The sequence below is a fragment of the Chiloscyllium plagiosum genome, chromosome 6 (genome assembly GCF_004010195.1).
Source record: "Chiloscyllium plagiosum isolate BGI_BamShark_2017 chromosome 6, ASM401019v2, whole genome shotgun sequence".
Lineage (NCBI taxonomy): Eukaryota > Metazoa > Chordata > Chondrichthyes > Orectolobiformes > Hemiscylliidae > Chiloscyllium > Chiloscyllium plagiosum.
In genome coordinates, this window is record NC_057715.1 from 77,345,415 (window position 1) to 77,357,619 (window position 12,205).

The window sequence follows — 12,205 nt, forward strand, 5'->3', positions numbered from 1 at the left end:
TCCTGGGACAGGTTCTGAAAAAGATGGCACCTGTACAAAGCTGGGGCTGAGTTATTTGCAGATGCTTTGCTCGTGCTATTGAGAAGGCTTTAAAGCTACTTGACAGGGTGTGGGGACTAAAGAGACTAGGAGAGGAGAAAACCAGGGCTCACAATAGGCTTAAGGAGATAAAACTGGCACTAGCAGAGACAATAGTTAATTAGTAGGCAAAGTTAGAGTGATGAAGAAAACAGTAAAGTCTAAATCAGGATCAGTGTGCATGGACGTGAATGCATAGAGTGCAGCAAGATTGGAGATTTGCAATGCAGACCATTATGTGGGATTTTGATGTTGTGGCAGAGACCTTACTCGAGGAAAGGCAAGACTGTTAAATATCCCTGGGCACAAGGTATTCAGAAACGATCAAAAAGATAGGAAAGAAGAGTGACAGTATTGGTTCAGGAGTGCATTGCAATGCTGGAAAAAGGGGACGTTTCAGAAGGTCCATATGCGGAATCAAGTTGGCTAGAACTAAGGATCAAAGATACAAGTATGTTGCTATGCATAGGCTGCACTCGACCTACTAGTAGAAAGAATGAGATATTAAAGAGTTAATTTGCTCTGCTGATCTGCAGGAAATTGGATGTCCCAGGGGTAGGGTGGTATGCCTCTGTCTTACAGGTAGAATATAAGGAATTTACACTCCCATCTCTTGCCATTCAGAGCCATTTGCTCGTCCATTTCCTAGTTATTCAGAGTGAATTTACATTGTCATCCCTTGCCATTCAAAGCCATTTGCATTATCATCCCCCATTCAGAATCAATAAGAACATTGCAGTTAAAATTCTGACTGCACTCTACAGTCTAAAAAAAATACAAGTTACACCAGGTCTTGCCATGAAGGAATATTTAATCACTATCTCTGGAAATGATGTGATCACTACATTGTGTCTTGAGTGGCATGTGACTACAGGGGACTGGCTGGAGATTGTCTTATGGGCATTACTGACTGTGATGTGAGATTTTGCATAAAGGAAGAACTGGTTCTTTTGTTCAGGGAACTTCTCTTGATATGCTTCGCAGGCATTGCGAAGAGTGTTAAGTGATCCTCCAAAGCTTGTACTTGCTCTATAAAGTTTTGGTTCTTCACAGACGTCGACATGTTGCAGTTGCATCACGGGTGTAAGAATCTCAAGAAAAAGAACCTAACATGTAAAGGAACAAACCTGCAGGGAAATTAGACATAACAAAATGATAGAGTCATTATAACAGAAAATTTCAATGATACAAACCTACACTGGGATACTTGTTGTGCATGTGGTAGGGAGAGGCAAGTGTGGTTGAATTGCATGCAAGAGAGATTCCTTCAGTTGTATGCTCCAAGTCCAACAAGAAAATATGTACTGTTGAACTTAGTTCTTGGAAAGGCGATGGACCAAGTGGATCAAGTGTCAGTTGGGAAATGTTTAGGACATCAAGATCATTGTACCACAAGGCTCAGGATGATGGAGGAGAAAGTCACGTAATAATCCAGAGTGGGGAAAAAAAAAATCAATTAACGGAGAGTGGACTTCAACAGATAAAGAACAGAGGTGGGCAGGATTGACTGGAATGAGAGGTTGGTAGGAAAAACTGTAACTGAACAATGGGCTATCTTCAAAGAGTAAATGGTCTGCACTCAATCATAGCATATTCCCTCAAATGGCAAAAATAGAAATCCAGTGCTCCCTGGATACTAAAGTAGATAGCATTTCAGATAAAGAAGTGTGCTTATGACAAGTAAAAGGTAGAAAATAAAATTGAGGACCAAGAGGAATATCGAAGGTTCAGCAGGGAGGTGAAAAAGCAAATAAGAGGCGCAAAAAGGAATTATAAGAAAATATTGGCAGCCTGAGGTCTTGTATGCTTAAGTCTTCTATGGCTTTATAGAAACATACAGGAGTCAGAATAGGTTCTTGAAGCCTGTTATTTCATTCACTATAATCATGGCTGATCATCCAACTTAATACCCTGTTCTTGCTTTCTCCCCACATCTATTAAGAACAATATCTATCTCCTTCTTGAAAACATTCAATGCGTTGGCCTCAACTAGTTTCTGCAGCAGAAACTTCCACAGGTTCACCACTCTCTGGTGGAAGAAGTTTCTTCTCATCTCCATTTTAAAAGATCTTCCCTTTACTCCATCTGTGCCCTTGAGTTTCTCGTTTCTCCTGCTAATGGAAAGATTTTCCCAACACTCACTCTATCCAGACTGCTCAGTATTCTGTAAGTTTCAATTAGATCTGCCCTTATCCTTCTAAATTCTATCAAGTATAGACTCAGAGTTCGCAAACGTTCCTCATACGTTAAACCTTTCATTCCTGGGATCATTCTCGTGAACCTCCTCTGGACCCACTCCAAGGACAGTACATCCTTTCTAAGGTATGGGGCCAAAAATTGCTTGTAATACTCTAAATGTGCTGACCACATCCTTATAAAGTTTCAAAAGTACATCCCTACTTTTACATTCTAGTCCTCTGGAAATAAATGCCAACATTGTATTTGCTGTCCTAACTACCGACTTAACCTGCAAGTTTACCTTAAGAGAAACCTGGACTAGGATTCCCAAGTCCCTTTGCACTTCAGATTTCTGAATGTTTTACCCATTTAAAAAATAATCTACGCCTCTATTCTTCCTACCAAAGTGCATGAGGGACATGAATAGAGTGAATAGCCAAGGTTATTTCCCTAGGGTAGTGGAGTCCAAAACTAGAGGACATCGGTTTAAGGTGAGAGGGGAAAGATATAAAAGGATCCTAAGGGGCAATACTTTCATGCAGAGGATGGTGTGTGTATGTAATGAACTGAGATGGAAATGTGTTGCTGGAAAAGCGCAGGTCAGGCAGCATCTAGGGAACAGGAGAATCGACGTTTCGGGCATTAGCCCTTCTTCCTGAAGAAGGGCTAATGCCCGAAACGTCGATTCTCCTGTTCCCTAGATGCTGCCTGACCTGCTGCGCTTTTCCAGCAACACATTTCCATCTCTGATCTCCTATGTAATGAACTGCCAGAGGAAGTGGTGGACACTGGTATAATTACAAAACTTAAAAGGTATCTGGATGGGTATATGAATAGGAAGGGTTTAGCGGGTCTTGGACCAAATGCTGGCAAATGGGACTAGATCAGTTTGGGAGACCTGGTTGGCCTGGATGAGTTGGACTGAAGGGTTTGTACATCTCTATGACTCTAAGTCTGTATTTGCGTGGGTCTCTCCCAGATGATCTGGTCTCCTCCCACACTCCAAGGATGCACAGGCGAGGTGGACCAGCCATGAGAAATGCAGGGTTACGGGGATGGAGTAGATTGCTCATTGGAGGATTGACATGGATCCATCATATACAGACAGATTGGTAGATGGAATTTAACCCTGATACGTGAGAGGTGATGCACTTTGGAAGAAGTAACAAGACAAGGGAGTACTCAATTAATGGCAGGAGGCTATGAAGTCAGAGGGATCCTGGGGTGCTTGTTCACAAATCGCTGAAGGTGGCCAGAGAGGTTCAGAGGGTAGTTAAGACATACGGTAGACATGCCTTTATGAGTTGTGGCACTGATTAAAACAGCAGAGACACTATGTTGAAGCTGTGGAAATCTTTGGTTAGGCCACAGCTGGAGTACTGCATGCAGTTATGGCAACTGCACTATGGGAATACATATAAAGCTCCAACAGCACTGAAGATGCATGACACCATTCAAGATACAGCAGCCCTTTTGACTGACACCCTTCATATTCAGTCCCTCAACCACCATTTACCAATTCACCAAAACACCTTTCAAGAGAACCTCTAATCACCATTACCTAGAAGGACAAGGGCAACAATACATGGGCACAACACCACCTGCACCATCAGCCCTTCAAGCAATTTACCTTCCTAATTTGGAACTACATATCTGTTCCTTCACTGTCGCCGGGTCAAAATTCTAGAACTCCCTTCTTTAGAGCATTGTGGATGTACCGACAAGCCCAGGACTACAGCAATTCAAGAAGGCAGCTCACCACCACCTTCTTCAGGGCAATTAGAGAGTGGCAATAAACACTGGCCTAGCCTGCAATTCCCACATTCTATGAATACTTCTTAAAAATCCCATACCTGCATGTTGACCAGAACTTGGTACATACAAACATGGTCTACTTGAGAATCTGATGAGTTATAATTACTGTGCAATTATCAGCAAATATCCCCACTACAGCTGGAAAAAAATTCATTGAGGAAGTAGCTGTGACTAGTGTTTGGAGCTAAGTGCCTGCAATCTTATTAATGACTTGGATGTGGAGACCAAATGCAATTGAAACAAAACTAGATGGAAATGCGAGTTGAAAGGAGGAAGCAGAGAGGCTTCAAGGGAATTTGGATAGGTTAAGTGAGTGGGCAAGAACAAAGCAGATAGAATATAATGGGGATATGAAGTTATTCACTTTGGTAGGAGGAACAGAGATGTACGCATTGCCATATTTCTTCAATGATGACAGATTGAAAAATGTTAAGGGGACTTAGGTGTCCTTGCACAAAAGTCAATGAAAACCAATGTACAGGCACAGCAAACAATTAAGATGGCATGTAGAAGGTATCAATCAACATGTTCAAACATAAAACATCTGTGGCAGATGGGACTTAAACTAGCCCAGAAGGAGGGATGTCATCATCACTGCACCTGGCAACCCAATGAAGGCAGATCAAAAAGGGATAGCATATAAAAGCAGGACATGTTGTTACAACTATGTATGCTTTAGTGCGACTACATCTTGATTATTTTACACAATTGAAGTCTCCTTATCAAAGGAGGGGTTTTAATTGCATTGAAAATAGTTCAGAGACGGTTCACTCATCTATCCCTGGGATAACATGTTTTAGAAAGGAAGGTTCCACAGGGTATGCATATTGGAGTTAGACCGTCCAACAAGATGTGTGAATGATGATCTATGCTGTGAAGTACAACATTGCAAATGCTGCATCCAGAGGTTTGTGGCAGCAATGGCAATGCGTACATCTAGCAAGTCTGGTTAATAGGTTGTTTCTGGTTTTAACATTTGCTGCTGTTTCCTTCAGATATTCGACAAGGTTCCCTATGGGAGACTGATTAGCAAGCTTAGATCTCATGGAATACAGGGAGAACTAGCCATTTGGATACAGGCTCAAAGATAGAAGACAGAGGGTGGTGGTGGAGGGTTGTTTTTCAGACTGGAGGCCTGTGACCAGTGGAGTGCCACAAGGATCGATGCTGGGCCCTCTACTTTTTGGATGCGAGCATAAGAGGTACAGTTAATAAGTCTGCGGATGACACCAAAACTGGAGGTGTAGTGGACAGCGAAGAGGGTTACCTCAGATTACAACAGAATCTTGACCAGATGGGCCAGTGGGCTGAGAAGTGGCAGATGGAGTTTAATTCAGATAAATGAGAGATGCTGCATTTGGAGAAAGCAAATCTTAGCAGGACTTATACGCTGCTCGTCGGATGCTGCCTGAATTGCTGTGCTCTTCCAGCACCACTGATCCAGAATCTGGTTTCCAGCATCTGCAGTCATTGTTTTTACCACTTAATGGTAAGGTCCTATGGAGTGTTGCTGAACAAAGAGACCTTGGAGTGCAGATTCATAGCTTCTTGAAAGTGGAGTCGCAGGTAGATAAGATAGTGAAGAAGGCATTTGGTATGCTTTCCTTCATTGGTCAGAGTACTGAGTATAGGAGTTGGGAGGTCATGTTGCGGCTATACAGGTCATTGGTTAGGCCACTGTTGGAATATTGCGTGCAATTCTGGTCTTCTTCCTATCGGAAAGATGTTGTGAAACTTGAAAGGGTTCAGACAAGATTTACAAGGATGTTGCCAGGGTTGGAGGATTTGAGCTATAAGGAGAAGCTGAACAGGCTGGAGCTGTTTCCCCTGGAGCGTCGGAGGCCGAGGGGTGACCTTATAGAGGTTTACAAAATTATGAGGGGCATGGATCAGGTAAATAGGCAAAGTCTTTTCCCTGGGGTCGGGGAGTCCAGAACTAGAGGGCATAGGTTTAGGGTGAGAGGGGAAAGATATAAAAGAGACCTAAGGGGCAACGTTTTCACACAAAGGGCGGTATGGGTATGGAATGCGCTGCCAGAGGAAGTGGAGGCTGGTACAATTGCAACATTTAAAAGGCATTTGGATGGGTATATGAATAGGAAGGGTTTGGAGGGATATGGGCTGGATGCTGGCAGTTGGGACCAGATTGGGTTGGGATATCTGGTCGGCATGGACCAAAGGGTACATCTCTATGACTCTATATTCCCAAAAGACAAAATCCTATTTAAGATTTAATCTCAACACAACTGAAATCAACAAAGCACATCAGAAAAATTAGGGCCATGGATTGAAGTGCATAAGATCCTGAATAGTTTCAATGAGGCAGACATGGAAAAGATGTTTCTCTTTTTGTTGACTCAAAGACATGAGGCAGTGTTTAAAATTAGCCTTTTTAACACTGAAATGAAGAGAATTTTGTTCTCTGAAGGTCTGAGACACTCTGTACACAGCTCCAGAAAGCAATATAAGCAGGGTCATTGAATATTTTTAAAGGCAGATGTAGAAAGATTCTTGCTTAGGAAGGGAACTACAAAATTGGGAGATGATGGAATAAGGAATTCTAAAAACTGAGAGATCAGTCTTGATCTTATTGATGCGGTTTTTCCAATGGTCTCACAGTCAGCACTAGAGTCTTTGAATTCAGATCCCCAGAACATTATCTGGGTCTCTTGGTTAATAGTCTAGCGATAACACCATTAGACCATCATCTCCCCTAAATAATGGTTACAGTTTTGAATGCAGAATTACTGAATTCAAATTTCACCAACTGCCTTGGTGGGATTCAAATCATATCCCCAGGGATTAGACTGGGCTGTTGGCTTTCTCACCAACTGAAATTACACCTCAGTACCACTTCCTGATATGTACAGTTGAGGTCTCCTTATCAAAGGAGGGTTTTAATTGCATTGAACACCAGGTTATAGTCAAACAGGTTTATCTGAAAGTAAAAGCTTTCAGAGCACTGCTCTTTCATCAGGTAGCTAGTGGGGCAAGTACATAGGACACAGAACGTATAAGTAAAATATCAAAGTGTCAGACAACTGATGCATCGCACTTTAATCTTTTACTTGCAAATTCTGTGTTCTACATACCTGCCCCACGAGCTACCTAAAGAAAGAGCAGCATTCCGAAAGCTTGTACAGGTACAAACCTTTATCTGAAAAGCTCCGAAATCCTAAATTTTTTCATAGAGTGCCATTTTGGCATGTAAACAGGTGACCCAACTCCACACCCACTCGAACCATGTCACTCAGATGTAACATAGCGCTGTAGCCCAGCACTGGCAGGCATCAAGTGTGTCTCAGTGTTCGTACTATTCACACGTGTGTCTGCTGTTTGGTAATATTTTCTCATTTCACTGTGAAAACATCATTTATTCTGAAACCTGAAAAATTCCAACTTTCTCGGAACTCCGAGAAACAACTGGCCCCAAGGATTTCAGATAAAGGATTGTGTACCTGTACTTTCAAATAAACCTGTTGGACTATAAGCCGGGTGTTGTGTGATTTTTAACTCTGCATAGAAGTATGAGAAGCTAGAATAGTAGGAAGCACCCCACATTAAATCCTCAATTAAAGTTGTGGCTATATTCTCATTAATCTCAATTAGCAGTGAAATAATTTTAAGTGATTCACCGATTTCCCAAAGAAACCAATATCATACTCAGAGTTAAATGCCTTCGAACATTTTTTGTCTAAAAAAGTACAAGTTGAAATACTGTACCATGTTCAGAACTGTATCACTAAATGAAATGTCTAGCAAAGTAAAATACATCAGTAAATATAAAATAAATACAAGACAATGTCAGAGGGTCAGTATGGACTTGTTGGGCCAAATGGCCTGTTTCCATGCTGTAGGGATTCTATGATTCAATTGTACACTTACAATATTTTTTTGAAAAAAATACTCACCTGTATTTTTTTTTTAACATTGACTGGGCTCCATCTGCTGACAGTGATTAGTCAGCACAGTGCCCAATCAATTCTACCACTAGATGGAAATCTTCGATACACGTGCAGAATGACAGCAAGGAGAACGTACAGGGGAACCTCAATTATCCGAATACCAATTATCCAAAAATCGGATTATCCGAAGGAGATCTTGAGGTCCCGATAGAAACATTACATCAAAGAAGTGTTTCCAACAGTGATTGCGTCTTTTGTTTAGAGTGATTAAACAGGCACAGTCTCCAAATGACTGAACTCCCGCCCTCTCTCTCCCCACACTTTCCCTGGAGTTCTATAGAGGGGTGTTCCTTAACTCCGCCCACCCCCGATAATCTCTCCAACATTGTCCTGTATACAGGGCAGAGGTGGAACCTGAAAAAGTTGCAATAAAAAGTTGTGTGGGAGGCTGTGGTTACACATGCACGCTATTTGGAGACTTATCCCACAAAGGCAGCAGCAGCAGTCTTGTTGTTGATGTACTGTCCGGCTACTCCTGAAAGGGGCGGGGGTGAACGGGGGGCAGTCTCCTGAACGGGGAGCAGACATTAAAAGCTCCAAGCCCCAGAGGAAAGGCATTTTATTGATTAACTGAATAATTGATTATCCGAATGAAATAGTGCTCGCCCATCTTGTTCGGATAATCGAGGTTCCCCTGTAGTAGTAAAGACAATGGCTGCAGCTAAGAACAGAGTGCAAAGGGCCTACTGTGGCATAATGGTAATATCCCTACCTCTTAGCCAGGAGATCCAGGCACAAGCCCTGCCCACATTAGAGGCATGTAATGACATCTTTGAACAGGCTGATTGAAAAATACCTTAAATGGGAACAATCTGTAAATGTTGCAGGGACTCCGAGCTTCAGACCCATGTCCAAACATAGAGTAGGCTAAAAAAGGCTTTCATGGCTCAATGTCGTCGTCCCTACCTCGGAACCTGGAAGCCCAGTTTCAAGTCCCACCTGCTCTAGAGATGTGTAATAACATCTCTGAACAGACTGAATGGAAAATAAAGAACTGAGGGGAAGTTGAAGATTGGCTGTAACAATGTTCAACTGGAAATGCCAATGTAATCAAGGAATCAGGCCTTAAAGACAAAAGACTTGAAATGAGTTTAAGCATTTGAGCAAAGACTTACAGCATTTATTTTAGCAGGTAGGTCAATAAACAAGAGGCATAGATTTAAAGAAATTGGTAGAAGAACTAGACAGGGCTTTTAAGAAATGCTTTCACATAGGAGATAGTGGGATGTAGTTTGTTAATTAAGGTATCAAGTCTGCCCTGTTTTTTTCTTCACCTGGGGCTCAGCTTATTCTTTAGTTTTATAACAAAAATATGGCTCTCAGTGCTATCTTCTAATCATTTAGCTTATTTTTGGATATTTACTATAAACTAAAGTAGATAGCACTGCTTGGTCATGCAGAATGTCCATCCTATGCTGCTTGGTGTGTCATGGTCACTTTGCATGATCCAGTCAAGCACATGGGTAGAAAGTATTGTTGGTTGCAGAAGTCTGAGCTCATGGGTTTCAGAGTTCAAGTGGCAACCAGAGTCAATGTTGCTGTATCTGCAAAGCAAAGGACCACATTGATAGCATAGGGAGATGATCATGCTGCAGGGTTGAGACATGCAAGCAGATTGTTGGTTGTCCAAGAGACTCAGGCAGGCAGTGAAGTCCACGGAAAATATTTTGCTGTCTAATCAACTTTCCGTTTGGGTACTGGTGTGGATGATGGTTCCTCAAAAGAGTTCAACAAAAGCCAAGCCTGTGGTACTGCACGGTGGTTCAACTGTACAGCAAAGAAGGCAGACGAGTGGGAGAGCAATAGGAATGCGGGATGTAATATTTAAGGGAACAGGTAAGTGTTTCTGTGGTCATAGACCAAGATGGAATATTACCACCCTTGTGCCTGGGTCAAGACTGTCAAAGAACAACTGCAGGGCATTCTCCTGTAAGGGTAATCAGCTAGAGGTTGTGGTTCACATAGACACCAATGACATAGGTAGGAAAGAGGATGTAGTCCTGCAATGACAATTTAGGGATCTCAGAAAAAAATTAGCAAGAAGGATCTAAAAGTAGTCATCTGTAGATTAGCCCGCAAGTACCATGCACACATGAATAAAGAAATAAGAGGATATGACAAATGAATGTGTGGCTGGAAAGATGGAGCGGAAAAAAAGGACTTTAGATTTCTGGGACGAGCCGAGGGGGATATGGCACCTATACAAGCCAAACGAGTTCCACCTGATCAGAGCTGGGACTGAGTTTCTTGTTGAGTATTTTGCTAATTGGAGATTGTTTACTAGCAGATAAAGCACTACAATAGAGAATATTACATTAATAGGAAGTGTCAGAGTAAGGGAAAAATTAGAACAGGCTAAACAGGGTTACAAAACATGCACGTGAATGCATGGAGCATAATAAAGATTAGTGAATTATAGGTGCACAAAACCATGGAAATGACGAGGTTGCAATAACTCAGTCCCAGATCAAGGAGGAGAATAATTGTGTTTTAGATATTCCTGTATACTAGGTGCGAAAAGGGGGATGGTGGGGTCCTGGTTAAGGAGAGGACCGCAGATCTGGAAAAAGAGAATGCCCATGGGTTTAAGTACAGAACCAATTTGGCTAGAGTTAAGGAATAAAGGGGTGCAATTAAAAGGTGAAGGCTAAAGGTCATCAACTAGTGGGAAGGATGGCAAGTAACAAATCTAAAGAAATTGGAGAGGGACAAACATTACACTGTAGTTATAATGGCAGAGTTTAAATATGCAAATGTAGACTGAGATAGTGGTAACGCAAAGGACAGAGTGCTATAAGCATTCTTAAATTGGACTGAGGACAATTTTCTACAATTTGTCCAGTCCAATGAGAAAGGAGGAACTTGTAGATCTGGTTCTTGGAAAATAAACGGGTCAGGTAGACCAAATAGGAGAAACTGAGGACTGCAGATGCTGGAGATCAGAGTCGAAAGTGAGATGCTGGAAAAGCACAGCAGCTCAGGCAGCATCCGAGGAGCAGAAGAATGGATGTTTCAGGCGAGAGTCCTTCATCAGGAAAAGTGCCAATGGGGGAAACATTTACGGGTGTGTGATTATGGTAAAGGGAAATGTTGAGTTTGCATTCTTGTGAAACAACCTAAGCACAAGACGAAAAGCTTTTGATAATCTGTCTTCTTTCAGTAATACGTGAGATAGAAGTAAAATAGAGACCAAATTCAGGCAACAACAATATAATTCAACTTACAGCTAAGTTAAGAACAGGCATCTATTGAAAAAAACAAAAGAACTGCAGATGTTAAAACTCAAACAAAAACAGAAATTGCTGGAAAAGCTCAGCAGGTCTGGCAGCATCTGTGGCAAGAAATCAGAGTTAACATTTCAGGTCAGGTGACCCTTCTTCAGAACTGGGTGGACAAGAAAAAAGATTGGAACAGAAATCCTGTCAGAATCTGAAGGGTCAACTAATCGGAATCGTTACTTTTGATGTCTTAGTTGAGAAATCAGCCAGGGGCTTCTCTACTGCTTTCAAAATACAACCCTACAAATACAAGCTGGGACTCCTACAGTTCCACATGCTATGAGACCGGCCTTAGCAGAAATCTTAAATTAAGGGTATGAGCAAGGGTGCATCAAAACCATCCAGCAGGATAACAGTTACCCTGATCAGATTAATTCTCACTGTCAATCCGCAGTTTCTCTCAGATTGGGATGGATAAGATATTGCAAAAGTTTGAGTGACAGGTGAAGCTAGCTGATTTACGCCACGACACAGTAGCAAGTGAAATGGTGTTCACCACTAACAGGATGGTGCCAACAAGCCAAAATGATGTTCTGCAGATCACACAAATAAGTCATATGGTACATGAATTTCAGTAATATGACAGGATACCAGAAATGATAAGCCGCTCATCCCAAAGACTGGCAAATCATAATATGTCCCTTTGATGGTTTGATTAGATATACCATTCTATTAAGATGTCATTCTACAATTGGACATCATTTGCTGGATAGTCCCAGCTGCGCAAGGATTTACACTCTCAACTGAGAATTGTCAGTCAGGTTTGCAGTTGTTGTGGTTCTGTTCACCGAGCTGGAAGTTTTTGTTGCAAACGTTTCGTCCCCTGGCTAGGCGACATCATCAGTGCTTGGGAGCCTCCTGCGAAGCGCTTCTTTGATGTTTCCTCCGGTG